A 24,633-nucleotide genomic window follows, 5' to 3' on the forward strand; every position below is an offset into this window, starting at 1 on the left:
AAGGTCAGTAATTCACATGGAAGTAGAGGCTCCAACAGATTAAGTGACTGGTCCAAAGTCTCTCAGCCCATCCAGACCTCAGATCTCTGTTCCAAAGGACTGAGCTCTTTCTACAGTACTACTCTGCATTGGGTGTGTTCCATTTAATTTATTAAAAGTCATGTGTTGTTATAAATTAATTGGCAAGTAAAGTTCACTACCTTTCTAATAACCCTTTGGAACAAAAATTGCTTACAAATAAATGAATGAAAACGCAACAAAAAAGCAAGCAAAACCTTGTCAGATTCTTTTAAAGTCAATATAGAAAAATGAAATTTTTATTTATTTTTAAACTTGAATATGTTGAAATTCTTGAGCCATAGATTAAATTAAGAGCAGGTTATGTTAAAAATAATTTACTTTTACAATTCCATGAACATAACTGACTACAAAAACCTTTCTCAGTAATTAAAACATCTTAAAAATAAATCTTAAACATAGTGACATATGTTTAAATCGATGGTATTGAATTTAAATGTAATTGGAGTTTTGGTTTTGGTTTTCCTCATTGAATGTATTTTAATTAAAATAAGAACTCTGGCTTTTTCTCTATATAATAAAATCAGAGGGTTTTTTAGATATTCATATGTTAAGATAAATTTTAACTCAGTGTATCTCATATGTTATTATATGTGGTATGCTATATGTAAACTATAGATGGTCATGTAGTTGCTATTCAAAATGAAAATCACTTAAAATTACCTACTTTATGTTGTTAATAATTGCTAAAACTAAATGTAGCACCTGTATGGTTTTATCTATGAGATTTACAGTTTTGTGAAGTATCTCCATGCAGAAGTCCAATTAATTGGCTCTGTGTCTTTGTGCAAATAAGCTCAGAGCTTTGTTTTATTTAGAGCATGACAAATGCAGTTTTGTTTTTTTAAATTATTAGCCCTAGTGAATTAGTAGTGATATTAGTGACCAAAACCCCGATGATCAAGAGATTGGAAATCCCTTAAGATACTTTACTGGAAATATTAAAAAATATATTTTGTACCAGAAAATACACCTACATAAAAATATTTTCTGTTTTAAATAAACAACAATGCATTTTACTGACACTGTTTAAGATGACAAAATATGATGATAATGTGCATGAAAACATTTTAGCTACATAAAGTGTAAGGATGAAGCAATGAGAAGAATAAGAATCAAGCCTTATCATTTTCACATTGTTCAAGGATACAGATATTTTAATTGTTAAATTATATTCATGAATCAATTTCAGTTTATTCTAGCATAAATACATCTAGGAAATTATTTTTATTATGTTATTAGAGATCTCTATCTCATGTAGTTCTTTGAGAAATGATATAAAATTATTTCTGAATGTATATTCTTTTGCATCAATTAATTTAATCTCTCTGAATGTTGTTCATGTTTTTCATGTTTTAAAAGCTTAACAAATTTATTTTCAGTCAATGAATTTCATTATTTGTCCTTAGGATAATATTAATTAAATACAAAATTCAGTATTTTATATTTTTGTCAGAAAATGTCAATTTTGCATAATACAAACTCTAGTTATGAATATATGTTAAAATAAAAATTTAAATAGTTAATGTTCTATGATTAAACATATCAAACTACTATTTTTAAATACAAGTTACAAGTTAGAAACATATTTCATTTCGATTGTAAATTTCCTAGTATGTATTTTCCCCACATACATCTAAAGTAAATGTAACTACACTGTAAAGCAGAGGTGATTTGTTTTATTTCAGATAGTGTTTTTTAATTAGATTATTTTAGTTCAAAATGTAATCATAATGTTTGTACTGGTACAGGGTTAAGTTTGTGTTAACACTATTAAGAACCTTTCTGCCAAAGTAAAGTATGTGGGCTATGTTGCCAAAGGTTTCAAATGAAGAAAAATTGCTTCTTAAAAAATTATCTAGTTAGCAAAGGTTTTCTTAACTAAATGCAGAACTAATTTGTATTTTACTTATGGAAGATCATGATAATGCAGCATACAAATGTGATTTATTTTATGTGTAATTTTAATGTTATTTTATTAGATATAACATTTCATTTCTAGTGCTTTGGGTATTGCGACATCAAAAACATATGTAGGTACATTTTACTGTTTAAAAATTTCAGATTTATTAATCTACTTTAATGATATTCAAATAAAAATATTTTATATAAGAATAAAATCATTTTATTAACTCTTAGATCTAACAATAAAATGTAAATTCATAAATAAAAAACTAGTGGGCATTCCTGCTTAGTGAGAAAATTAAATCATGTTTTGAGTATATTATCAAAATCTACCTTCAACAGGCCTTAATAATTTACATCAGCAATTCTTATTATTTGCATATGGTACTATATATCCCAGGTCATCCCCCACAATTAACAGCCTTAGTTCACTGGAGTGAATGGATACAAAATAAACATACAAAAACCAATAGCCATGGGATGACATAAACTACCCAGAAATAACCCTATAAGATATGGAGCAGGTTCTATTTCTAGAAAACTATACACTTTTAGAGAGGAATAATAAATGATAAGTTAAAAAAAATTCCTGGCTCAAACAAGACTGTAATTCCTCCTAAATTAACTCTCATGTGTTAATGAAAAACAAATAAAAAATAACATGAAAATGAGATTTTATCTGAGATGAGAGACACTTCCCAAAATTATTCTGGAAGAATTAACAAGCAAGAATAGCTCAGTAATACCTGAAACCAAGCAAGAAAGGAATGATGTGTTTAAAAATGTTATAACTATTACAATATAAATTGTATGATATTGATGAAAAATTAAGAGATAGACAATAGAACAAAACAGTTTGAAAAAAATCCTAAAATATAAGAAACTGGTATATTGTAAAAAAAAAATACAAAATGGAGATGATTTACTTACTCAACAAAACTTTAGAAAATTACGTATTTCAAAAACAATTAAGATAAGCATTCAATTTATACTGTACTAAAGAATTCATTAAAGACTTTAGTATAAAAAATGAAATTCCAAAATACTGGATGAAAACAGATATGTATTTTTAACTGATATGAAGGTGAGAAAGGATTTTCTAAGATAAAGGCAATGAAAGAGATTACATGATTAATAGAATTTAAAAGTGAATCTTTCATTGGATAGAAATAATTTTGACAAGAATTTGTATTCTTAATTTCTAAAAATTACCAATATTCTAATAAAGAAGAACATAAACAGACAATTCTTAATTGGGAGAATATTAATTGCAATAAATATATTTTTAAATGACCAGACTCACTAATAAAGAAAAATGCAATAAAAATACAATAACATATGATTTATAATTTGTACAATTGACAAAATATGTTTTCAATGTTAATTGTCAACTAATACAGGCTCTTATCCATTATTTGTAAGAATGTAAATTGATCTTAATTTTAGGAAAGAAAATTGACAATTATCTCAAAAAATTTCATAGTTCTTAAGTAATTCTGCTTCTAAAGAAATACCAGAATTAGACATAGGTTGACAGATGTATATGCAAAGATGTTCACTACAATATTATTTATAATGATGAAACATCTGCAGTAATCATATCCAATGGTAGGTAAATAGTTACATAATTTGTATATTTGACAGAATATTACACAGTCATTATAAAGATGCTCCCAAAGCATATTTAATCCCTTGGAAATTTGTCATGATATAATGTTAAATGAAAATTCAAGACTCTGACTTATATTTGTATAATTATTAAAATAAATAAATATTAAACAAACGGGAATAACCCAAAATGCTGTTAGGCTTAAATTAAATTGAATTTTATTTTATTTTCCAAATGTCCTGAAACAAAAATGTATTCTTTTCATAATTATAAAATTTATTTTCATTTGTAAAAAAGATATAACAACTTCTAAATTATTGAGATAACAAGGTGATATAGCTAGATAAAGAATAAATTGATACAGACATTGATATAGATATTTTGCTATTATATATACATATATACATAGGTATAGATATAATATCAAGGTAAACACATCAAATCAGGTTTAAATAGCCCTCTCCCATATGTTTACATTAATTCTTTGTGCTAAGGTAATTTGGTAGCTGAGGCTGCCGAATGGATAGCCATTACTTTTCCTCCTTGTATTAAAAGAATTTTCATAAAGCTTAATATTGATGTAATGTTTCCCTGTCTATTGACTTCCTTCCCACTGTTCATTTTTCTTCATCTTTTGATACCTCAAATTCTTTGATTGACTGATTGATTGATTGAGATGGAGTCTCACTCTGTTGCCAGGCTGGAGTGCACTGGTGTGATCTTGGATCACTGTAATCTTCGCCTCCCGGGTTTAAGCTACTCTCCTGCCTCAGCCTCCCGAGTAGCTGGGACTACAGATGCACGCCACCATGCCCGGCTAATTTTCGTATTTTTAGTAGAGATGGGGTTTCACCATGTCAGCCAGGATGGTCTCCATCTCTTGACCTTGTGATCCGTTTGCCTCAGTCTCCCAAAGTGCTGGGATTACAGGCACGAGCCACCACGCCCTGCCTGACACCTCAAATTCTTTGCAGACCAGTAAGGTATAAATGCAAGCAGCAATGTCATTTTATGTAGAATTGGTACTACTACAGGGTTTTATTGTAGTTTTCGTTTTAAACGAATTTTTATTAGGCTGCTGCTTGGATCCTGCACAGACACCATGGCCACCTGCCCTGGAATGGTCTCTACCTGGCTTGGTCACCCTCTCTCCACTTCCACTCTTTGAAAGGCATGCCGCTCAGGTGGCTTTCTCCTGCAAACGTCAAGGTTGATGATGCCAAAAAGCCTTTCCCCAAAGAAGGAATTCACTGCAGAAGGAAATCACTAAAGAATAGATATCTTTCTTTCTGTATTAGTGCTGGAAGTTGTCAGTATCACACCTTTAGCTTGTTCAAAGTGCACCAAAGATAAATTTAAAAGAAAACCATATAGAGATCACACGCTTTTAAGAAAAAGCTTAACACCTCCGAATCTTCCCGTGACCTCCTAGAAACGCCTTACAAGCTAATTGGCAGAAAATGATGCAAAATTCCTAGGAGTGTTGTGTATTATGTCTTCCATGAGGAAAGATACAGTGTTCTACAACATTATTGCTAGGTAAAAGCCATGTCTGTACCCTAAAGTTCAAGCAACAGTGTAATTCTAGAGTAGAATATGTCATTTTGTTAAATTGGTGGCAGTTTTAGTAATGATTTCACAAAGAAAAAATGTAAAATACAGACTTCAATTTGTTGAAGCAGATAGAAACTAATCTTACTGGGTATAGGTTACTATTCTGACTTTGATGGAAATAAATAATTTTAAATTGAAAACTTTCTTAGCAGTCTACTTTTGAGATTACAACATAAACACAAACAGTTCAGGTTATTAATGCAACATGAATCTTTCATTTGAATTATCAACAGTTATCTCAATTTATTTGCCTTACCTTCAATTGCAACCCCGATCCTGGCTGATTTAGGGAACTGAAACAGGGCTCACATTATTCCTCCTACTGTTGTGCATTTCCTAGTTTTCATCATCCCTGGATAGGAAAAACTTCATGCTGAGAGAGAAAGAAAGAGAGATAAAGAATGCATTTGAAATCCAAACACGTTACGGATATCATTTATAATGGTACAAAAGCAAAAGGTAGAATTTAAAAAAACAAGACAACTTTGCAACGCCAGTAATTTCCTCTCCCTGAGACGTTTGAAGTTTTAATGAAAAAATAAATCACCCTTTCCAATTTTGTGATTTAAACATAACATCATTCTATATTAAAATTTATTTATTTCATTCCTTTTTTTTCCAAGGAGGAGAAATAATGTCATTTTTGTTTGCAGATTAATTCTAAATTTTTCATGAGGGATTTAAAAATCAAGAAGATTATTAAATTAATAATTTAATAAATGATTTCATACTAAAGAAACAATTTAGCTCTAAACATCATACTATTTTGGCAATTATCACCATTATCTGTGATTATATTAAACACATTTTGTTTCTCTCTCCTAAATATACCAAATCTTACAATGTTATTTAGTGACTGAACAATTTACTTTCAATTTTGTATATCACTACTGTTATAGGGAATAATCAATACATGTTGATTTGAAAACTGAATTTTTAAATTTAAGGACTAGAAAAATGATACTTCTGAAAAATATTAATTCTACTGGAGCTGTTTATATTCTTTTAGCTAAAACAGGATTATGTATTGTCTTTTTGAAGAGAGTATTTTACTTTTTACTTTTAACAAAAATAAATAACAGATCAATAAAATTTTCTAATTTTCTCCTGGTTTTAAATGTAGGATGTAGAAGTTTAAATGTCCCAAAATAGGCTGCTATGTTGCACTGACATCTAGTGGATTACAGAAGCTGTTACAAGGGTGAAGACAGCTCTCTTAGAACAATGTTAAAGCAGAAAGACAACTTAAAAGGTCACCTGTAGTCCAATCCATCATTGGGAAACTGAGGTAAAGAGAAAGTAAATTTGTCTAAAATATTTCAAGAATTATAAAAACGTGAAGTACATATAGTATTGGTTATGGTAATTAGAAACTCAATTTTAGGAGCAGAAAACAAATAGAAATATAGATTGCAACACAAATTCAAATCGTTCAGATAATTAATGCAGGATGAATCTTTTGTTTGAATTAACAACAGTTACTTCAACTTATTTGCTTCACCTTCTATTGCAACCTTGATCATTGCTGATTTAGGGAACTGAGAAAGGAGTAGTATTATTCATTTTGATCATAAAAAATATAGTATTTTCCTCTTTTCCCACATGAAAGTTAGCATTATAGCATGCTACAAAACTTACCTTGCTTTTTTCATTTAAGAATATGCATAAGCACACACATACATGTTTATATTTTCAAAATGAGACACCAGAAAGTTACATTAAATATATTTGAAAATGATGACATATAGGAGGAGAGAGAGAAAATAGAGGGAAGAGTTAGTGACAGAAGCAAGACTTTTCTGAACAGTGTGTTGTATAGGACTTCAGAAGTATACAAGCCTTTTACATTTGGAATCTTATAAATGTTCTACATTTTCTTTTTTTAACTTTTATTTTTAAGTTCAGGGGTGCACGTGCAGGTTTGTTACATAGGTAAACTTGTGTTACGAGGTTTTGTTGGACAGATTATTTCCTCATCCAGATGTTAAGACCAATACCCATTATTTTCCTGATCCACTCCCCCCTCTCACCTTCCCCCCACCACCGATAGGCCCCAGTGTGTGCTGTGCCCTTCTATGGGCCTGTTTTACATTTTCAAAAAATAAAATTAATCTAAAAAGAAAACAATCAAGCCCCAACATAAAAATAAACTGAAGTTAACACATTAACGAAATATCGTCAAGTTGGTAACATGACCATACAGAAAAAAGAATTATATCAGGTTACTTTCAAAGCACGTTAACTATAACGTCTCAGTAGGATAAATTTTGGAGGGCAAAAAGAACTGTAACATTGTTTTAACTTGGCTGAGTAATTTTTATTTGGTTTTTATATTTTTTAACTAGTGTATATATGTAATAAGACAAAGCAAGTAGGTAACTATCTTGATGTTGGTAGGAACCAAGATTTTCTATGTAAGAGAAAAGAAAAACAACAAAATAAATTAAAGAAGTCAAGTAGAAACCTTGTAATGTTAATCTGAATTTAAAATATTACTATGTCCAACCCCACTAGAAACAAGAAAAAAATTAAACTCTGAAAAGATTTTTTTTAATTTTAAAAACATATATTTCTTAGCTCTGTCAGCTGAAATGTTTAGAAGCACTGACAGACAATGCGATGCTGATGAGCACGCATATCAAGTAGATTATGTCTCTAAAAATCACTTCTCATTAAAAAGAATGAGAAATTCTGACTTTAAGAGAAATAGCTGATTTTAAGTCAAGGGCAAAGCATGAGCCCGGGACAAATTGCCATTGGGCCACTTGAGATTTTAGCACCCCAGCATTTTTCAGTATCTGAAATAATGAAAATTCTGATTAGGCTACTGCTTGCTTGCACAAGTTAACCACTTCCTTTTTGCCCAGGATTCCTTATTCCCATGATATAATTATAAACTGTAGATGTACTGTTTCTGTGCCAAGCAGGAGGAGATCACTTCAGTGTCACGAAAACATTTGCAGAAAGAATGAATGCCTTGAGCGATGTTGCGACCAGCTGCTGATGCCCAGAGGTCTGATTGTTCAAGGTGTTATCTCAGACTGAAGAAACATAGACTTTTTACCTGGATTCCCTGAAATTCCCCACCCTTTACTCTCCAGCCAAATAAAAACTCCCTGCCTATTCTTTTCGTTAAGGTGGATTTGAGAGATTTTTGCCCTCCCATCTCTTTTGGGCAAATCAAATAAACCCTTCTCTATCTCTAAGCACCTTTGTGTCAGTGTTTGGCCTCAGCTGCATGCTAGGTACATGGGCCTGAATTTGGGGTTCTGTGACATGCTTATGCCAGAAAGCAAGGAAAATATCAGCAGAACATACGAATCCACTTGAAGGGTGTTCCATTGTCAAATGATGTGGCATCTGAGGATGTAAAAACAATGACTGCAACTGGTTGAAAAACATTGAATAAAGGTACATTTTATTTTACTCTACTTCACTTTATGATTCTTTGCAGATATTATGTTTTTTATGAAGTGATGTTTTGTGGCAACTGTGTGCCAAGCAAGTCTTTTGGTGCCAATTTTCCAACAACAGGGGCTTACTTCAAGCCTCTGTGTCACATTTTGGCAATTATCACAATATTTCAAACTTTTTCATATTTTATCTATTATGGTGATCTGTGATCAGTGATCTTTGATGGTATTACTGCAATTTTTGGGGGGTGCCATAAACTACGTTCATCTATGATGATGAACTTAATAATTGTATGTTTTATCATCTCTGCTCTACCAACCAGCAATTCCCCATCTCTGTCCTGCTCCTCAGGTCTCCCTATTCTCTGAGACACAATAATATTGAAATTTAGTCAGTTAGTAACTCTACAATGGGCTCTATGTGTTCCAGTGAAAATAGAAGTCACACGTCTCTCACTTTAAATCAAATGCTAGAAATGATTACGTTTAGCATGGAAGGCATGTAGAAAACCAAGATAGCAAAGCTGCACTTCTAATTTCCAAGAACTTTTCCTTTGTGCCAAACTTAACCTTTGTACAACAGCCAAGTTGTGAATGCAAATGAAAAGTTCTTGAAGGAATGTAAAAGTGCTACTCAGGTGAATGCACAAATGATAAGTAAAACGGCCTTATTGCTGGTATTGAAAAAGTTTGAGTGGCCTGAATAGAAGATCAAGCCAGGCACCACATTCCCTTAAGCAAAAACCTAATCCAGAGCAAGGCCCTACCTTTATTCAATTCTATGAAGGCTGAAAGAGATGAGGAAGCGGCAGAAGAAAAGTCGGAACTAACAGAGGTTGGCTCATGAGACTTAAGGAAGGAAGCCATCTCCATAACATAAAAGTACAAGGTGAAAAAGTAAGTGCTGATGGAGAAGCTACAGCGTTATCCAGAAAAGCTGGCTAAAATCATTGATGAAGGCAGCTACAAGAAACACATTGTCTGTGGAAAAAAACAGCTTTATATTAGAAAAAGATGCTCTCCAGAACTTTCACAGCTGGAGAAGAAAAGTCAGTGCCTGACTTCAAAGCTTCAAGCAATAGCTGACTCTCTTGATAGGGACTGTTGCAGCTAGTGACCTAACATTGTAGCGAATGCTCATTTGTCATTTTGAAAACTCGAGGAAGAATTATGCCAAATCTGCTCTTCCTGCACTCTTTAAGTGGAACAACAAAACCTGGATGATAACACATCTGTGTATAGCATGGTTTGCTGAATATTTTAAGTCCACGATTGAGATTTACTGCTCAGAAAAAAAAGATTCCTTTCCAAATATTACTGCTCAGTGCACCTAGTCACTCAAGAACGCTGACAGAGATGTACAATGAGATGAATGTTGTTCAACACATCTATTCTGTAGCCCATGAATTAAGGAGTAAGTTCAACTTCCAAATCTTATTACTTAAGAAACACATTTCATAAGGCTATAGCTGCCATAAATAGTTACTCCTCTGATGGATCTGGGGAAAGTCCATTGAAAACCTAGAAAGGATTCCCCATTTCTGATGCCGTTAAGGACATTTATGGTTCATAGTAAAGGTCAAAATATCACATTAACAGGCGTTTGGAAGAAGTTGATGTCAACTGTCATGGATGATTTTGAGGAGTTCAAGACTTCAGTGGAAGAAGTAACTGGAGATGTGGTGGAAACGGCAAGAGAACTAGAATTAGAAAAAGCTTGTAGATATGACCAAATTGCTGCAATCTCATGATAAAGCTTGAATGAATGAGGAGTTGCTTCTTACAAATGGGCAAAGTATTTTCTTGAGATAGAATCTACTCTTGGTGAAGACACTGCATATTGTTGAAAGGTCAACAAAGAATTTAGAATATTACATATACTTGCTTGATAAAGCAACAGCAGGGTTTGAGAGGATTGACTCCAATTTTGAAAGAAGTTCTGTTGGTAAAAATGCTACCACACAGCATCACGTACTGCAGAGAAATCTTTTGTGAAAGGAAGAATCTATTGATGTAGAAAACTTCATTGTGTTTTATTTTAAGAAATTGCCACAGTCACCCCAAACTTCAGCAACCACCACCCTGATCAGTTAGCAGCCATCAACACTGAGGCAAGACCCTCCATAGCAAAAGGATTACAACTCAGTAAACGCTCAGATGCTGGGTAGCATTTTTTAGAAATAAAGTCTTTTCCCTTATTTTTTAACGAAGGTATGTACACTGCTTTTTTAGACATAATACTTGCATACTTAATAGACTACAATATCATGTAAACATAACTTTTATATGCACCCAGAAACCAAAAAATTGTGTAACTCACTTTATCACCATATTTGTTTTATTGTGGTGACCTAGAGCTGGACTGGTAGTATCTCCAGCAGATGTCTATTTATAAAATATTTTACTGATCACCACCGGAGACAGCTATAGTAGAAACTAATTATTTTGAAAACTGCCAACACAGAAGAGTAAGCATTTATCTCAATTTTCCTGTATGAACCACATTTCAAGGTAACCCAATAGCTGTAATTTACAAGGGAAAGGATTTTATAAATTATTATTTACAGAAGAATCCCAGATAATAAATCTAAAAAGAATGACATAATTAGAAAGTAGCCATTTAGCAACTACTAGTGAAATAATTGATTCTGACAACAAACCACAAGTTCCGAAACCATTAAATGGCAGTTTGATGGAGTTATGGAAATTTACAGCATGTTAAAATAAAAGCCATGGTTTATTTTACAGTTCTAAAGGTGGGAAATTCTACTTGCTAATGAAAAGATCAAGCTGTCACCTGAACCCAGTGACCAATTTTAGAATCAATCAAAATAGGACATTAAGTGGTTCTTGATGTCACACAATATGAGTTCACAGAACTTACTTTTGCCAAAAATTGACCCTGAATTTCATTAAATAAATTAAGGTGATAAGTTAGCTTTTAGTACTAACTTCTAATTTAGGTGCAAGATGGGGGGAAAAGAGCTGGCTAAATGACACTGTCTTCGTGAGGAGGTAATCAGACAAACCTAGAATGCGGAACAATCTATGGGACAATTATATCAGTTTTTTTCAGTAAGTCAATGGCAAGGGAAAAGAAGATGGGCGAGGGGCTTGCTACAGATGTAAGAAGACGAGGGGGTGTGACAACTGAATGTAACATGTGAGTCTCATTCGGATCTCGACTTGGAAAAAATCATGTTAAAAAGATGCCTATTAAACAGTCAGTGAACTTTGAATATGAACTAGGAATTAGATGATATTAATGAATTATTGTATTGAATTTAGGTGTGATAGAGGTAACTGGTTATATTTTCCTCTTTTAGGGACACATTGAAATATTAGGTGGGAAATGCCATTTTGCCTGGGACTTGCTTTAAAATTCTTCAACAAAAAAAGGGGCAAATAGGTGATTCAAGTGGGCAAAATGTTGATTATTTTTAAGTTGGATGCCTGCTGCTATGGATTGGATATGACTTGTATGTCTCCCATCAATATTATTTTGAAATTTGATCCTCAGGTGATGTTGGGATGCGGGGTGTAGTGGGAGGAGTTTGGGTTATGGAGTCGAGCCCTTATGAATGGTTTGGTACTGTTCCCGGGGTAGTGAGTAAGTTCTCGTGCTGTCCTGAGACTGAATTGGCTTTGAGGGGATGGATTCGTTCCCAAGGGAGAGGGTTGTTCTAAAGCCAGGAGGTTCCTCAGGTTTGATCCCTTTTTGCACCTGCCTGCCTGCCATGTGACCTTCTGCACCATCTTTTGATGCAGCACAAAAGCCCTCACCAGAAGCAGAGCAGATGCCAGCACCATGCTTCTTGCACAGCCTGCAGAACACGATCTAACCGAACCTCTTTCTTTACAAATCACCAAGCCACAGGTACGCCTTCATAGCAACACAAAACAGACTAAGATAGAAGGAATGTGGGGTTTTATCACACTTCTTTCTCCATTTATGTGAATGAGAAACAAATGGTTTTTAAAGAAAATGTAAACATTTATGTGAGGTTAAAAAAAGAAGTGCTGCTCCTATGATGATGAATTTTGGTTTAATTTACCTGATGTGAAGAGATGAAAAAAAAGAAAAGATGAAGACTCCCTTTGCTTCTCCTCTACATTTTTAGCAGTCTTTGGAGACTACAATTGCTAGGAAAGAAATTGCACTGAATCAAAGGCATTTCCTTCTCAAGCTCTAATATGTTACCTCTTACATAGTTCCTTCCTCAAAGAAACAAACATAGGATAACAGAAGAGAATAGCCTTTTGTGTGGTTTTTTAGACATTGGCTCTCCTTGTCCCCTGAGGTTTTCTTCTTTCTGAGTGCACATCCCAGACGGCTGTGCTTTGAAGTCCCACACGTGCCCCAGCCCTGATCCTCTCCTAGAAACTCCTCTGAGGGGGCATCTCTGGTCTCCCAGCCGGGGTGGCCAACTCTCCTCACTGTCCCTTAGTTTCCTTGCATACTCTCCCCGTAGCACTTAACCTGTGATATGAAATGCGTTTGTGTCTCTTCCCTAGACCATAAGCTCCCTTAGGGAAGGGACTCAGCCTTTTAAACATTTCTTTCCAGCGTCTAACACCTTCTGGCAAATAGCAGACTCTCAGCATCTGCCAAACACACGCATGCCCTGGTGTTATCTCCTGCAAGCCTTGGTAACCTTAACAAGGTTTCCACTATGAAAAAAAAAAAATCTCTGTTCTTAATTTCCTTTACTAAGTATTAAGCTTTAGATATTTCTGTCTAGCAAAAAGCCTGTACTTCTGAACGAATAATTAATTCCTCCACCAGTTTTGTTTATTAAAAGACAGTACTTGTCTCTCGGGGTTTCTAAAGCTCCCCACCCAGCCAAGGGTTTTTTCCCCTGACGTGTGCCAAGGAAATTCCTAGTTAAGAATAGGCTTGTGATCATCTGGCCTAGGATCTAGAAAATTTACAAGTCATAGGAGTTTTAATTTATGTGATTCTGGAAAGTGAACTAGTAGCATAATTTGTATGTATGTCCATTTTCCTGAAGTATTTTAAAAAACATCTTTCTTGAGATATGCCACATACCATAAAATTTAATTATTTAACATATACAATTCAATGTTTTAACATCTATTAATATATTTGTGCAAACATCTCTATAATCCAACTTTAGAATATTTTCATCACCACTCCTCCTCCAAAAACCCAACAGCCATCACTGCCCATTCTCTCTCCCCTCCTTGGTCCTAGGCACCCATGAATGTACTTTCTGTCTCCATAGATTTGCCTACTCTAGACATTTCCTATAAATAAAATCATGCAATATGTGATCTTTTATGACTTTTTAATTTAGTATTTAAAAGGATCACCCACACTGTAGCCTGCATCACTACTTCCTTCTTTCTTCTGTTGCCAAATCCTATTTCATTGTATAGATAGATCTCATTTTGTTGATTCATTTATCAAATGATGAACATTTGGGTTGTTTCAAATATTTGGCCATTTTGAATGATGCTGCCATGAAAATGGATGTATAAATTTTTGTGTGGACTTAAATTTCCATCTCTCTTGGACATATATGGTTAAGAGTAGAATTTCTGGCTCCTGTGGTACCACCATGCTTAACCTGATGAGAAGCTGTCAAACTTCTTTCCACGGTGGTTGCATCATTTACACACCCACCAACAATATATGAGGATTCCATTTTCTCCACATCCTCACCACTTGCTGTTGTTCCTTTTTTTATTACTATAGCTATCCTAGTGAATATAGTTTTGATTTGCATTTCCCTAATGATGAAAACATGTTGAGCATCTTTTCATGTGTTCATTGGCCATTTATATATCTTCTTTGGAGAAATATCTATTCAAATGCTTTTGCCCTTTTAAAATTGTGTTATTTATCTTTTCATTGTTAAGTTATAAGAGTTCTTTATATATTCTGGATTAAAATCTCTTATCTGATATATGATTGTCATAATTAACAAATCATTGATTAGCCCAAGTTCACAAAGATTTAATCTTGTCTTAGTCTATTTTCTGCTGTTATAACAGAATATCACAGACCAGGTAATTTATACACGAAAGAGGTTTATTTGGCTCACAGTTTTGAAGGCTATTAAGTCCAAAGGCATGGTGTAGCATCTGCTTAGCCAGCTGGTGAGGACCTTCCTATTGCATCATATCATGGTGGAAAGCAGAAAGGCAGGTGAACACATGAAACAGGGAGAAGATGGAGGTCAAACTTGTCCTGGAGTCCACTCCTTCAGTAACTAACCCACTGCTCTGATAACAGCATTAATCCATTCACTAGGGCAGAACACTCATGATCTAATTACCTCTTAAAGGTCTTACCTTGGCCGAGTGCAGTGGCTCACACCTGTAATCCCAGTACTTTGGGAGTCTGAGGTGGGTGGATCATGAAATCAAGAGACTGAGGCCATCCTGGCCAACATGGTGAAACCCCATCTCTACTAAAAATACAAAAATTAGCTGGGTGTGGTTGGCACACACCAGTAGTCCCAGCTACTTGGGAGGCTGAGGCAGGAGAAACACTTGAACCCAGGGGGCAGAGGTTGTTCTTTGGGTGGGCTGAGATCACACCACTGCACTTCAGCCTGGCAGCAAAGCAAGACTCTGTCTGAAAAAAAAAAAAAAAAAAAAAAAAAAAAACAATGGTCTTACCTCTTAATACCACCTCAATGGCATTCACCATGAGTTTTGGAGGAACATTCAAACCATAGCAAATCTTAAGTTTTCTTTTAAGAGTTCTGTAATTTTAGCTCTTTCATTTCAATTGTCAGGGAAACTAAAGATTACCTGTCCCTGTGTAAGTTCTTAGTTGAAAGGAGCCCCTGTAACAAAGTAGATTAACAAGAGAAAAACAAACAAGGATATTAACATGTACAGTGAACACCATGCAGGAGAAACCTCAATGAAAAGTAACGAAAGCAGTTGCTTAGAACTCTGGTTTATATAGCATCTTCAACCAAAAAAAACAATAAATTTAGAGAGAAATGACAGGACAAAGAAAGGCAGTTTACTTCCGGGGTAGGAAACAGTGGGAAAATAAATATATGGGAGTAAACTAATGAAGTCACGTTTGTTTGTGATTCCTCTGGTGCCTTCTCTGGGCCAAGAAAGAGTCTAGAGCTGTCTCCCGTAAAGGACAACTTATATCCTAGCTTTAGGCAGAAAAGGGAAGGACAGGGAGCGCTTTTTCCACTTGCTGCTTCTTAGTTGCTTTCAGTCCCAAAATAATTGATAATTGTTTTAACGTAGTGTGAAATAATAGTTCAAGTGAATTCTTTTCATGTAGAGATCCAGTTGTCCCAGCAGCATGTTTGGAATGTTTTGAAAGGCTTCTTTTCCCCATTGGAATTATTGGCAATCTTATCTAAAATAAATTTATATACATATATATTTAAATACATATATACATACACATATATGTGTATGCGTGTGTACGCAGGTTTTTTAAAAAAAAATTTTATTGGAGTATGACTGACCTACAAAAATCTGTACATACTTAATATATGCAACTTGATAAGTTTGAAGCTAAATATACATCTGTGAAATCAGTATCACATCTAAACATATTCATCATCTATCTCCAAAAAGTTTCCTCCCACCCTCTATATTTATAATTATTTGTGCATGTGTGTGTGCATGTGTGTGTATATGTACAATGTGATAAAACATAATATCTACTCCCTTAGCAAATCTTTAAGTATATACTGCAGTGTTATAACTATAGGTATTATGCTGTACATTTGCTCTCTAGGACTTAATTGTCTTTTATAACTGAAACTTTGTAACTTTTGGCTAATATCTCCTTATATCCCCTTCTCCCCATCTCCTGACAGCCACCATTCCACTCTCTTCTTCTACAGGTTTAGCTATTTTAGATTCCTTATATAAGTGGCATCAAATAGTACTTGTCTTTCTGTGTCTAGCTTATTTCACTTAGCATAAAGTCCTCTAGGTTTATGCGTGTTGTCATAAATGTCAGGATTTCCGTCTTTCTTAAGGCTAAATGATATTCCACTGTATACACACAACATATTTTCTTTACCCATTTATCAATGATGAATATTTAGGTTAATTTATTATCTTGGTTATTGTGAATAATGCTGCAATGAATGGGAGTACCAATGCTCTTTGAAATTCCAATTTCAATTTCTTTGGATATACACCCAGTAGTGGGATTGCTGGATCATATGGTAGTTCTATTTTTAATTTTCTAGAATACCCTACATACTGTCTTGCATATATAGGCTGGCTGACTGTTTTCCATTGATCTATGTGTCTATCATTACATCAGTACCATGCTGTTTTGACTACTGTAACTTTGTAGTAAGTTTTGAAGTAAATGTGAGTCCTCTAACTTTGTCCTTCTTTTAAAGGATTATTTGGATTATTCTGGGTATCTTGCATTTCCATACTACTTTTAAAATGTGTATATTTTGTTCTTCTGAAATTCTTTCATTTATGTGCTATTTCTAGTTATATCACCCAAGTTAGTTTATTTTTTTTTTCACTCATAATTTCCTAGTCTTCATTTCTTTCTCTTTAAGATTTAAAAAAATCTTTCACACTTTGGGAAGCTGAGGCAGGTGGATCACGAGGTCAAGAGATTGAGACCATCCTGGCCAATATAGAGAAACCTTGTCTTTACTAAAAATACAAAAATTAGCTGGGCTTGGTGGTATGCACCTGTAGTCCCAGCTACTTGGGAGTTTGAGGCAAGAGAGTTGCTTGAACCTGAGAGAAGGAGGTTGCAGTGAGCCGAGATCACACCGCACTGCACTCCAGCCTAGTAACAAAGCTAGACTCTGTCTCAAAAAAAAAAAAAAAAAAACTTTCAGACAACAAATTTGGGTTCCAAAGTGATTTGTTTGTCTTTTAATATTTTAGCTAAAAGCATTTCAAATTTGTGTGGTATATATGTATATTTTGTGACTAAATATTCTTACATCCTCTTATTACAATTTCATTTAATAAGACCTTTACCGAAAAATAGTTAACATAACATAAAATTCACCCTGTTAAAGTGTAAAATTCAGCGTTTTTTCATAAATTCACTGAGTTTTTGAACCATCTAATTCTAGACTAATTTCAGAACATTTCATAATCCTACAAAGAAAATCTTGCCGTCTTAGTTTTTGATAATTTTTTGGCAAGGCTCATTCTTGATAACTTCTTCCTTTTTTTTTTCACTTAAGTAAAACCACCATCTTTCCTTGAGCTATTTGCTTATTCAAAACCAGTGTATTCAGGCCACTTGATATGATTCCCCTTGTCTCTAGAGAAATCTTAAAACTTTTTCAAGGAAGTGGTCAATTATTTACATAGACTTGAAAAGGCTTTGCTTCTCATCACTGAAAACACAAGGCTTTGAGAATTATCCCTTTGATTTGCTACATTGCAAAACTCATAAGTAGCTCTATATTTGAGCATTTAAATTGTCTGAAGCGTTTGAGGGAAATAATTGATTTCCTGGCTCTATATCCTTTTCGCTATCTCTTCCTTTTATGTAAGAACTGCATTAATAGATGACTTCCAAGAATATCATGAGAAAAAACAGTGAAAATACTTTAAGCAAAGCATATCTGTACTCAATTCTCTATCAACAATGAATAAATCTCTTGTCCACACCCATATGGAAACACTATGTTGAACTCAGCTGTAAAAGTTTACTGAGTTAGGTCAGTGGAAACTTGGCCAAGAGCAAACAAAACAATGAGGCCATAACTGGAGAATGTTCTGTTCTCTATTTCCTTTGTTTTGTTTTGTTTTTTATACAGAGTTTCACTCTGCTGCCCAGGCTGCAGTGCAGTAGTGCAATCTTGGCTCACTGCAGCCTCCGCCTCCTGGGTTCAAATGATTCTCCTGCCTCAGCCTCCCAAGTACGTGGGACTACCGGCACCCACCATCACGCCCAACTGATTTTTTTGTGTTTTAAATAGAGATGGGGTTGCACCATGTTGACCAGGCTGGTCTCAAACTCCTGGCCCCAGGCTGGTCTCAAACTCCTGACCTCAGGTGATCCACCCGCCTCGGCCTCCCAAAGTGCTGAGATTACAGGTGTGAGCCACCGCGCCTGGCCTCTCCAACTAGTATCAAAGCCATCAGAAAAGTTTTGATATCCATCATTCACCATAATGCAGCAAAACCTCACATTTTGAAGTTAGGCACACCTGGGTTTGAATGCCACTGAAGAGCTGAGTTACCTTAGACAACATATAACAACTATAAACCAAAAAGTATCTGAGACAAGTCAATCAATTTAGTAGTTTATTTTGCCAAGGTTGAGGACGCACCCAGGAGACATATCTGTGCTTTTCTTCAAAGATGATTTTGAGGGCTTCAATAATTTAAGGGGGAAAAGCAAACTGGAGGAGGAATAGGGAGTGTATGGTCACATGACTGAATCCACATATTGCAAAACAAAAGGATCAGGTAGTGGAATAATCAATTATGTACTTGTCTTGCACTCAGTGAATCCACACTTTACACAAGATAAGGTGAATATGTTACCAGTGGAGGGTGTCCAGAAGCAAAGAACTGGACAAAATGCACAAATAAAGCAAGGAAAGAATGAAGCATCAAAAGCAGAGGCTTACTGAAAATGAAAGTACACTCCGCAGTGTGGGAGCAGGCCTGAGCATAGGGGCTCAAGAGCCCCATTACAGAATATTCTGGGGTTTAAATGCCCTCTAGAGGTTACTTGGTTTACACCCTATGTAAATGAAGAGGATGAAGTAAAGTTACAAAGTCATTTACTCAGTGTACGCCCTATGTAAATGGAGAGAACATTTTCTGTCACAGCTGAAGCATTTCCATTGGATGGAAGTGCTTAGTTCTAGGAAGTCATTAGGTTCCCTGCATCCAGACTCTATTACCTTGTCTCAAACACAGAGTGAAGATATTTAAGCTTTTACCTGTAGCTATCTGCTTAGGAACAAAAGGAATGGCGGGCGCTTACATGAGTCGGTTTTCAGCTTAATTTTTTCTCTTGGCATAGTGAATTGAGGTCGCAAGTTTTTATTTTCCTTTCATACAATAGACCTATAGCCTCTGAGCCTCAGCTTTCTCATCTATATGTGTAACCTGACTTCTTCCAGACCTCACCAGCTGGAGATGTAGATGAAGTCAGCCAGAGTTTGAATGTCTGTGTCTCTCCAAATTCAATGTTGCAATTTAATCTCCAATGAAACAGTATTAGAAGGTAGGGCATTTGGGTGGTGATTAAGGCAGGAGGGCTCCACCTCAGCAGGATGGTACAAGCCTCGCTGGACATCAGATTTGCTGGCACTTTGATCTTGGACTTCCCAGTCTCCAGAACTGTGAGAAATCAATTTCTATTGATTATAAGTTACCCAATCTAGGTAACTTGTTTACCTAATCTAACTTATAACTTGTTTTGTTGAGACAGTGTCACTCTGTTGCCCAGGCTGGAGCACAGTGGTGCCATCTTGGCTCACTGCAGCCACCACCTCCTGGGTTCAAGCAATTCTCCTGCTTCAGCCTCCCAAGTAGCTGGGATTACAGGTGTGCACCACCAGGCCCAGCTAATTTTTTTTTTGTATTTTGACTAGAGATGGGGTTTCACCATGTTGGCCAGACTGGTCTCAAACTCCTGCCTTTGGAGAGGTGAGTGGGGGTTGTCAGCACAGCTGTAGAGCATAGATGACCTCTGAGGGGGTGATGGGAGAGACGAAGCTGGAGGGGTGAGTGGGGTTGGATTACACCAGGCTTTTGCTTGTTTGTTTGCTATGCAGGGAGTTCTGCATCTGACCTATCTGCCTCGGCCTCCCAAAGTGCTGGGATTACAGGCATGAGCCACCACACCCAGCCTAAGGTATTTTGTTATACCAGCAGGAATGGACTAAGATAAAGTCACACTAACAATCATGACACATACTTCCTTGGCAACTTTCCAGCCCAGCCTTTGCAGGATTTCTGCTTCCCTGTCAAGTTCATCACCCCTCAGTGCTTCTAGGGCTCTTACTCATGTGCTTACCAGCAGACAAGTTGGTTTCACTACCACCATCAAGGGCAGTGCCCTTATTCCACACTCCACAAGGGGATCAAATCTGTTACCCTGCTTCCCTGGGCTCAGAGCAAGTCCTGCTGCTGTTTCTCCAGTGAACGCAGGAGTGTCCACGAGGTTGAGGATGACCAGGCATCTGAAATCATTTTGGTTCTTGGAGTCACAAAACCTCTACTCTGATCTAAGTTTTTGGCTTACCCTATTGGCTGCAGTTTGTGCAAAAAATCTTGAGATACATGGGTTTCCAATTCCAGGGCACATAAGAATAAGGTGGTGAATTGTTAAAAATGCAGAACGGGCCCTACCCAGGACTCTGGATTGGATTTCTCATGTTGAGAGTCCGCAGGCTCCTCTCTGGTGTACTGATGATTTGGATAGCCAACGGTCTGTTGTCGGGACTATTAAGACAGACTCCCACTTCTTTTCTCTGTCTCTCCAGTCTCTTCCTTACAGTTTTGAGCTGACCTCTAGCCAGAATGACCTATTAGAAATGCAAATCTCTATCATTCTATTTCTCGCCATCCCCCAAAGCAGTCATTTTCCCTCTGTAATACTATACAACAAAAGCCCAACATATTAAACTGATGTCGTGGAGCTGTTCAGCTGAAGGGAACTCATGAGATGAGTTGATGGGGGGCAGGGAGCAGACCTCCCCCCAGCTACTCAGTCTTCCTGACCCTTTCCCATCCCCCTGCCAGCCTCAGCAGCAGCCCTGGGTAACCTGTATAGAATCAATGACCATGGAACACAGCCTGAAAAATCACATCTCCAGGAGACAAATGCACAACTCCCTGCATAGCAGACAAACAAGCAAAAGCCTGGTGTAATCCAACCCCACTCACCCCTCCAGCTTTGTCCTTTCCAACACCCCCTCAGAGGTCATCCATGCTCTACAGCTGTGCTGACAACCCCCAACACCCCTCCAGCTTCGTCTCTCCCATCACCCGCTCAGAGGTACTCTATGTTCTACAGCTGTGCTGATAATATGGCAGTCACTAGCCACATGTGGCTATTTAGATTCAAATTAATCATGATAAAACAAAAGATAACATTCAGTCCTGTTCTCAACTACACACATCTCAAGTGTTCAATAGCCACATGTGGCATGTGGTTAGTGGCAACGGTGATAGACAGCACAGACACAGAATAGTCCCATCGTCACAGGAAGTGCCACCGGACAGCAGCGCTCCAGTGACACCAAGTTAACCACAGCTGTCAAAGCACACATACTTTCTCACAGTCCAGGGCTTTCGCATTTGCTGTTCTATCTAGCGCGTTCTCTTCCCTGTTGTCTATGTGGCAAATTCAGACATTCTTCAAGACTGTCTCCAAGCTCCCCCTGCCAGGAGCCTTCCAGTCAGTCAATTTCCAATCTCCAGTCTCATTCAGAGACCATTTGAGCAGTGTTTCCTCTCTGATCTCTTTATACCTTTATATCTTTTCAGATATCAGATTTCACATGGTTTTACAACTGTTGGCTTGGCTGTGTATATTTTATATTAGATGTAAACAGAGACATTTTAACTCATCTTTATAGCCAAAGTAATCTATATCTATTAAATTAATGACTTCATTGGAGAATCATCAGTTGCTATATATATCTGAGTGAAAATGGCAATAATCATAGAAATGGTAGATGTGGTGGGCAGAATAATGCCATCTTCCCCATAAAGATGTCCGTATCTTAAACACCAGACTCTGTAAATATGTTACCTTAGCAAAAGGCACTTCACAGATGTTAAGTAAAGGACCTTGAGATGAAGAGATTATTATGAATTATTTAGGTGGGCCACATGTAATCACAATGTGATCCTTAAAAGTAGAAGAGAAAGGCAGAAAAGGAGAGCAGAGTAAAGCAGTGTGAGAGCGATTCACCCTGTAGTTTCTGGCTTTGAAGATGGAGGAAGAGGCCATGAGCCAAAGAATGTGGGCAGGCCCTAGAAGCCGGAAAGGCAGGGAAACTGATGGTCCCCTACGGCCTCCAGAAGGGAACACAGCCCTGCCTACCCTTGGATGTTAGCCCAGTGAGACTCTTTTCAGACTTCTAACCTCCAGAACTGTAAGATAATAAACTTATATTCTTTTAAGTAATGTAATAGAATACCAAAAGGAAAGTGATATGGTGGAGTTAGAAAGGAAAAGGTGTCAGCACAGAAAGAAATGTGTTTCACTGGAGAACTGCTCAGCCCTGGGATCTCAGAGTCCAGTGGAGGAGGAGGCCACACTGCAGCAGGGCAGGAACATTACTGGTGGCCCCAAGGCACAGAGGATGTGTCCTGGGCTCTTGCTTTAGTTTGAGGAGCTCTGTCAGGTGTGAGGAGAGCTTCCCTGTGCCCCTGGAGCTGGTGATTTGGGTACAGGTAGGAAGATAAGTTTTCTGTATAAATCTAATTGTGCTAACACCTAGTTTAAACTTTACCCTTTTGAGAGCACAGAAAATGACCGAACACCTCCACAAGTATCTAGCCCATTGTATGACTTAAGCAAATATTTATAGTATGACATTAAAAAGACACTATATAGCTTCACAAACACAGTGGAAATTTTGTTTTGTATAGTGTAAACAGAGTAAGTTGCATTATAACTATAATATATCCTCATATGCAATGAAAAAATTTTTGTTGAGATAAACTATAAATATTTACTATCAAGTTCCAAATCAGGGTTTCAGTATGAATTGGGCAATTTTCAGTCATCTAATTTTTTTGGAAAAAGCATTTCTTTAACAAATATCTTTTACTCCCAGAACCATTCAAACCCCTTTGGATGCAGCGGTGAAAAACCTGGTCACATTCCAGCAATGAGGACAGAGATAGAAAGAAGTGAACTCAACAAAGTGCCAGCATCATCATGATAAGAGCTCCGAGGTTATGGCAGTCATCGTGGCCACCCCCACCCTTGGGGAAAGGTAATGGTTAAACTATGTCTTAAGGACAAGTTGATGTCTGCCAGGTGAAAAAGGTGGAGTAAGGGTGGCTCCACAAATATAAATGGGGAAGGTGTCATTACCAGCAGATGTCAGCTTCAGCCATGATCCTGGGTCCTGGCTGACTCAGGAAACTGCAGTTATTCTACACTGCAGGCTGAGTGTAAGTGGAGCCAATGAATTCTAGGAAGACCTCCCTGAAGAAGTGATGCTCTGAGCTGAGATCTGAAGGAAGAATAACAGTTAACCAGGCGAGAAGAGTGGGGAATCATACCAGGCAGATGGAACAGCACATGCAAATGGTTCTGGCGCAGGATGAAAAAGGAAAGAAGGAATGATTGGTGTCCTCTCCTAGACCAGGTCAACCTCCAGGAAAGAAGGTCAAGGTCTTCACCTTCTTCACACTCCATCACCACTTCACCACTCTTCACAGCATCAGTATCGATACTAGGTGGCAAATATTCCTACATTAAGACTTTTTCCAAAGTTTGAGTGTTTTTCAACTTTCATTTAACATTTTTTCATTCACAGTTCTCAAATTTTAAATTTCAGATTTGCATGCATAAACTATCAGTGGCCCAAGGATCATAAGATCTACGTTCTAATTACTATGTGATCTTGGTTAATCACTTAACTTCTCTGGGCTTCAGTTTGTTCATTTATAAGATTAGGAGGTTAGACCATAAGACTTCTACAGAAGCCCTAAGAATTCTATAATTTGCCTGTAATCCCAGCTGTTTGGGAGGCTGAGGCGGGTGGATCATGAGGTCAAGAGATCGAGACCATCCTGGCCAACATGGTGAAACCCCGTCTCTACTAAAAATACAAAAATTAGCTGGGCGTAGTGGCATGCACCTGTAGTCCCAGCTACTTGGGAGGCTGAGGCAGGAGAATTGCTTGAACCTGGGAGGCGGAGGTTGCAGTGAGCCGAGATCGCGCCACTGCACTCCAGCCTAGCACCTGGCAACAGAACAAGACTCTGTCTCAAAAAAAGGAGAATTCTATAATTTTGTGGTTTTAGGGATTGAAGGCTTGAAGGGGTCTTGGCATGGTATAATTTAAAAAATAG

At 36.6% G+C, this 24,633-nt stretch overlaps 1 long non-coding RNA gene across 1 annotated transcript; it reads right to left on the bottom strand.

The window, feature by feature from the left end:
- Window positions 1–15,205: 15,205 nt before the first annotated feature.
- On the bottom strand, window positions 15,206–22,079 carry LOC116549229. Its single transcript, XR_004267759.1, has 3 exons — window positions 21,557–22,079; window positions 20,609–20,774; window positions 15,206–15,437 (listed from the first exon to the last, which is right to left on the bottom strand). It is a non-coding gene; the product is annotated as an uncharacterized LOC116549229 (long non-coding RNA).
- Between the last annotated feature and the right edge of the window lie 2,554 nt (window positions 22,080–24,633).

The sequence above is a fragment of the Sapajus apella genome, unplaced genomic scaffold (genome assembly GCF_009761245.1).
Source record: "Sapajus apella isolate SASKATOON/1434 unplaced genomic scaffold, GSC_monkey_1.0 scaffold6, whole genome shotgun sequence".
NCBI classification, from domain to species: domain Eukaryota; kingdom Metazoa; phylum Chordata; class Mammalia; order Primates; family Cebidae; genus Sapajus; species Sapajus apella.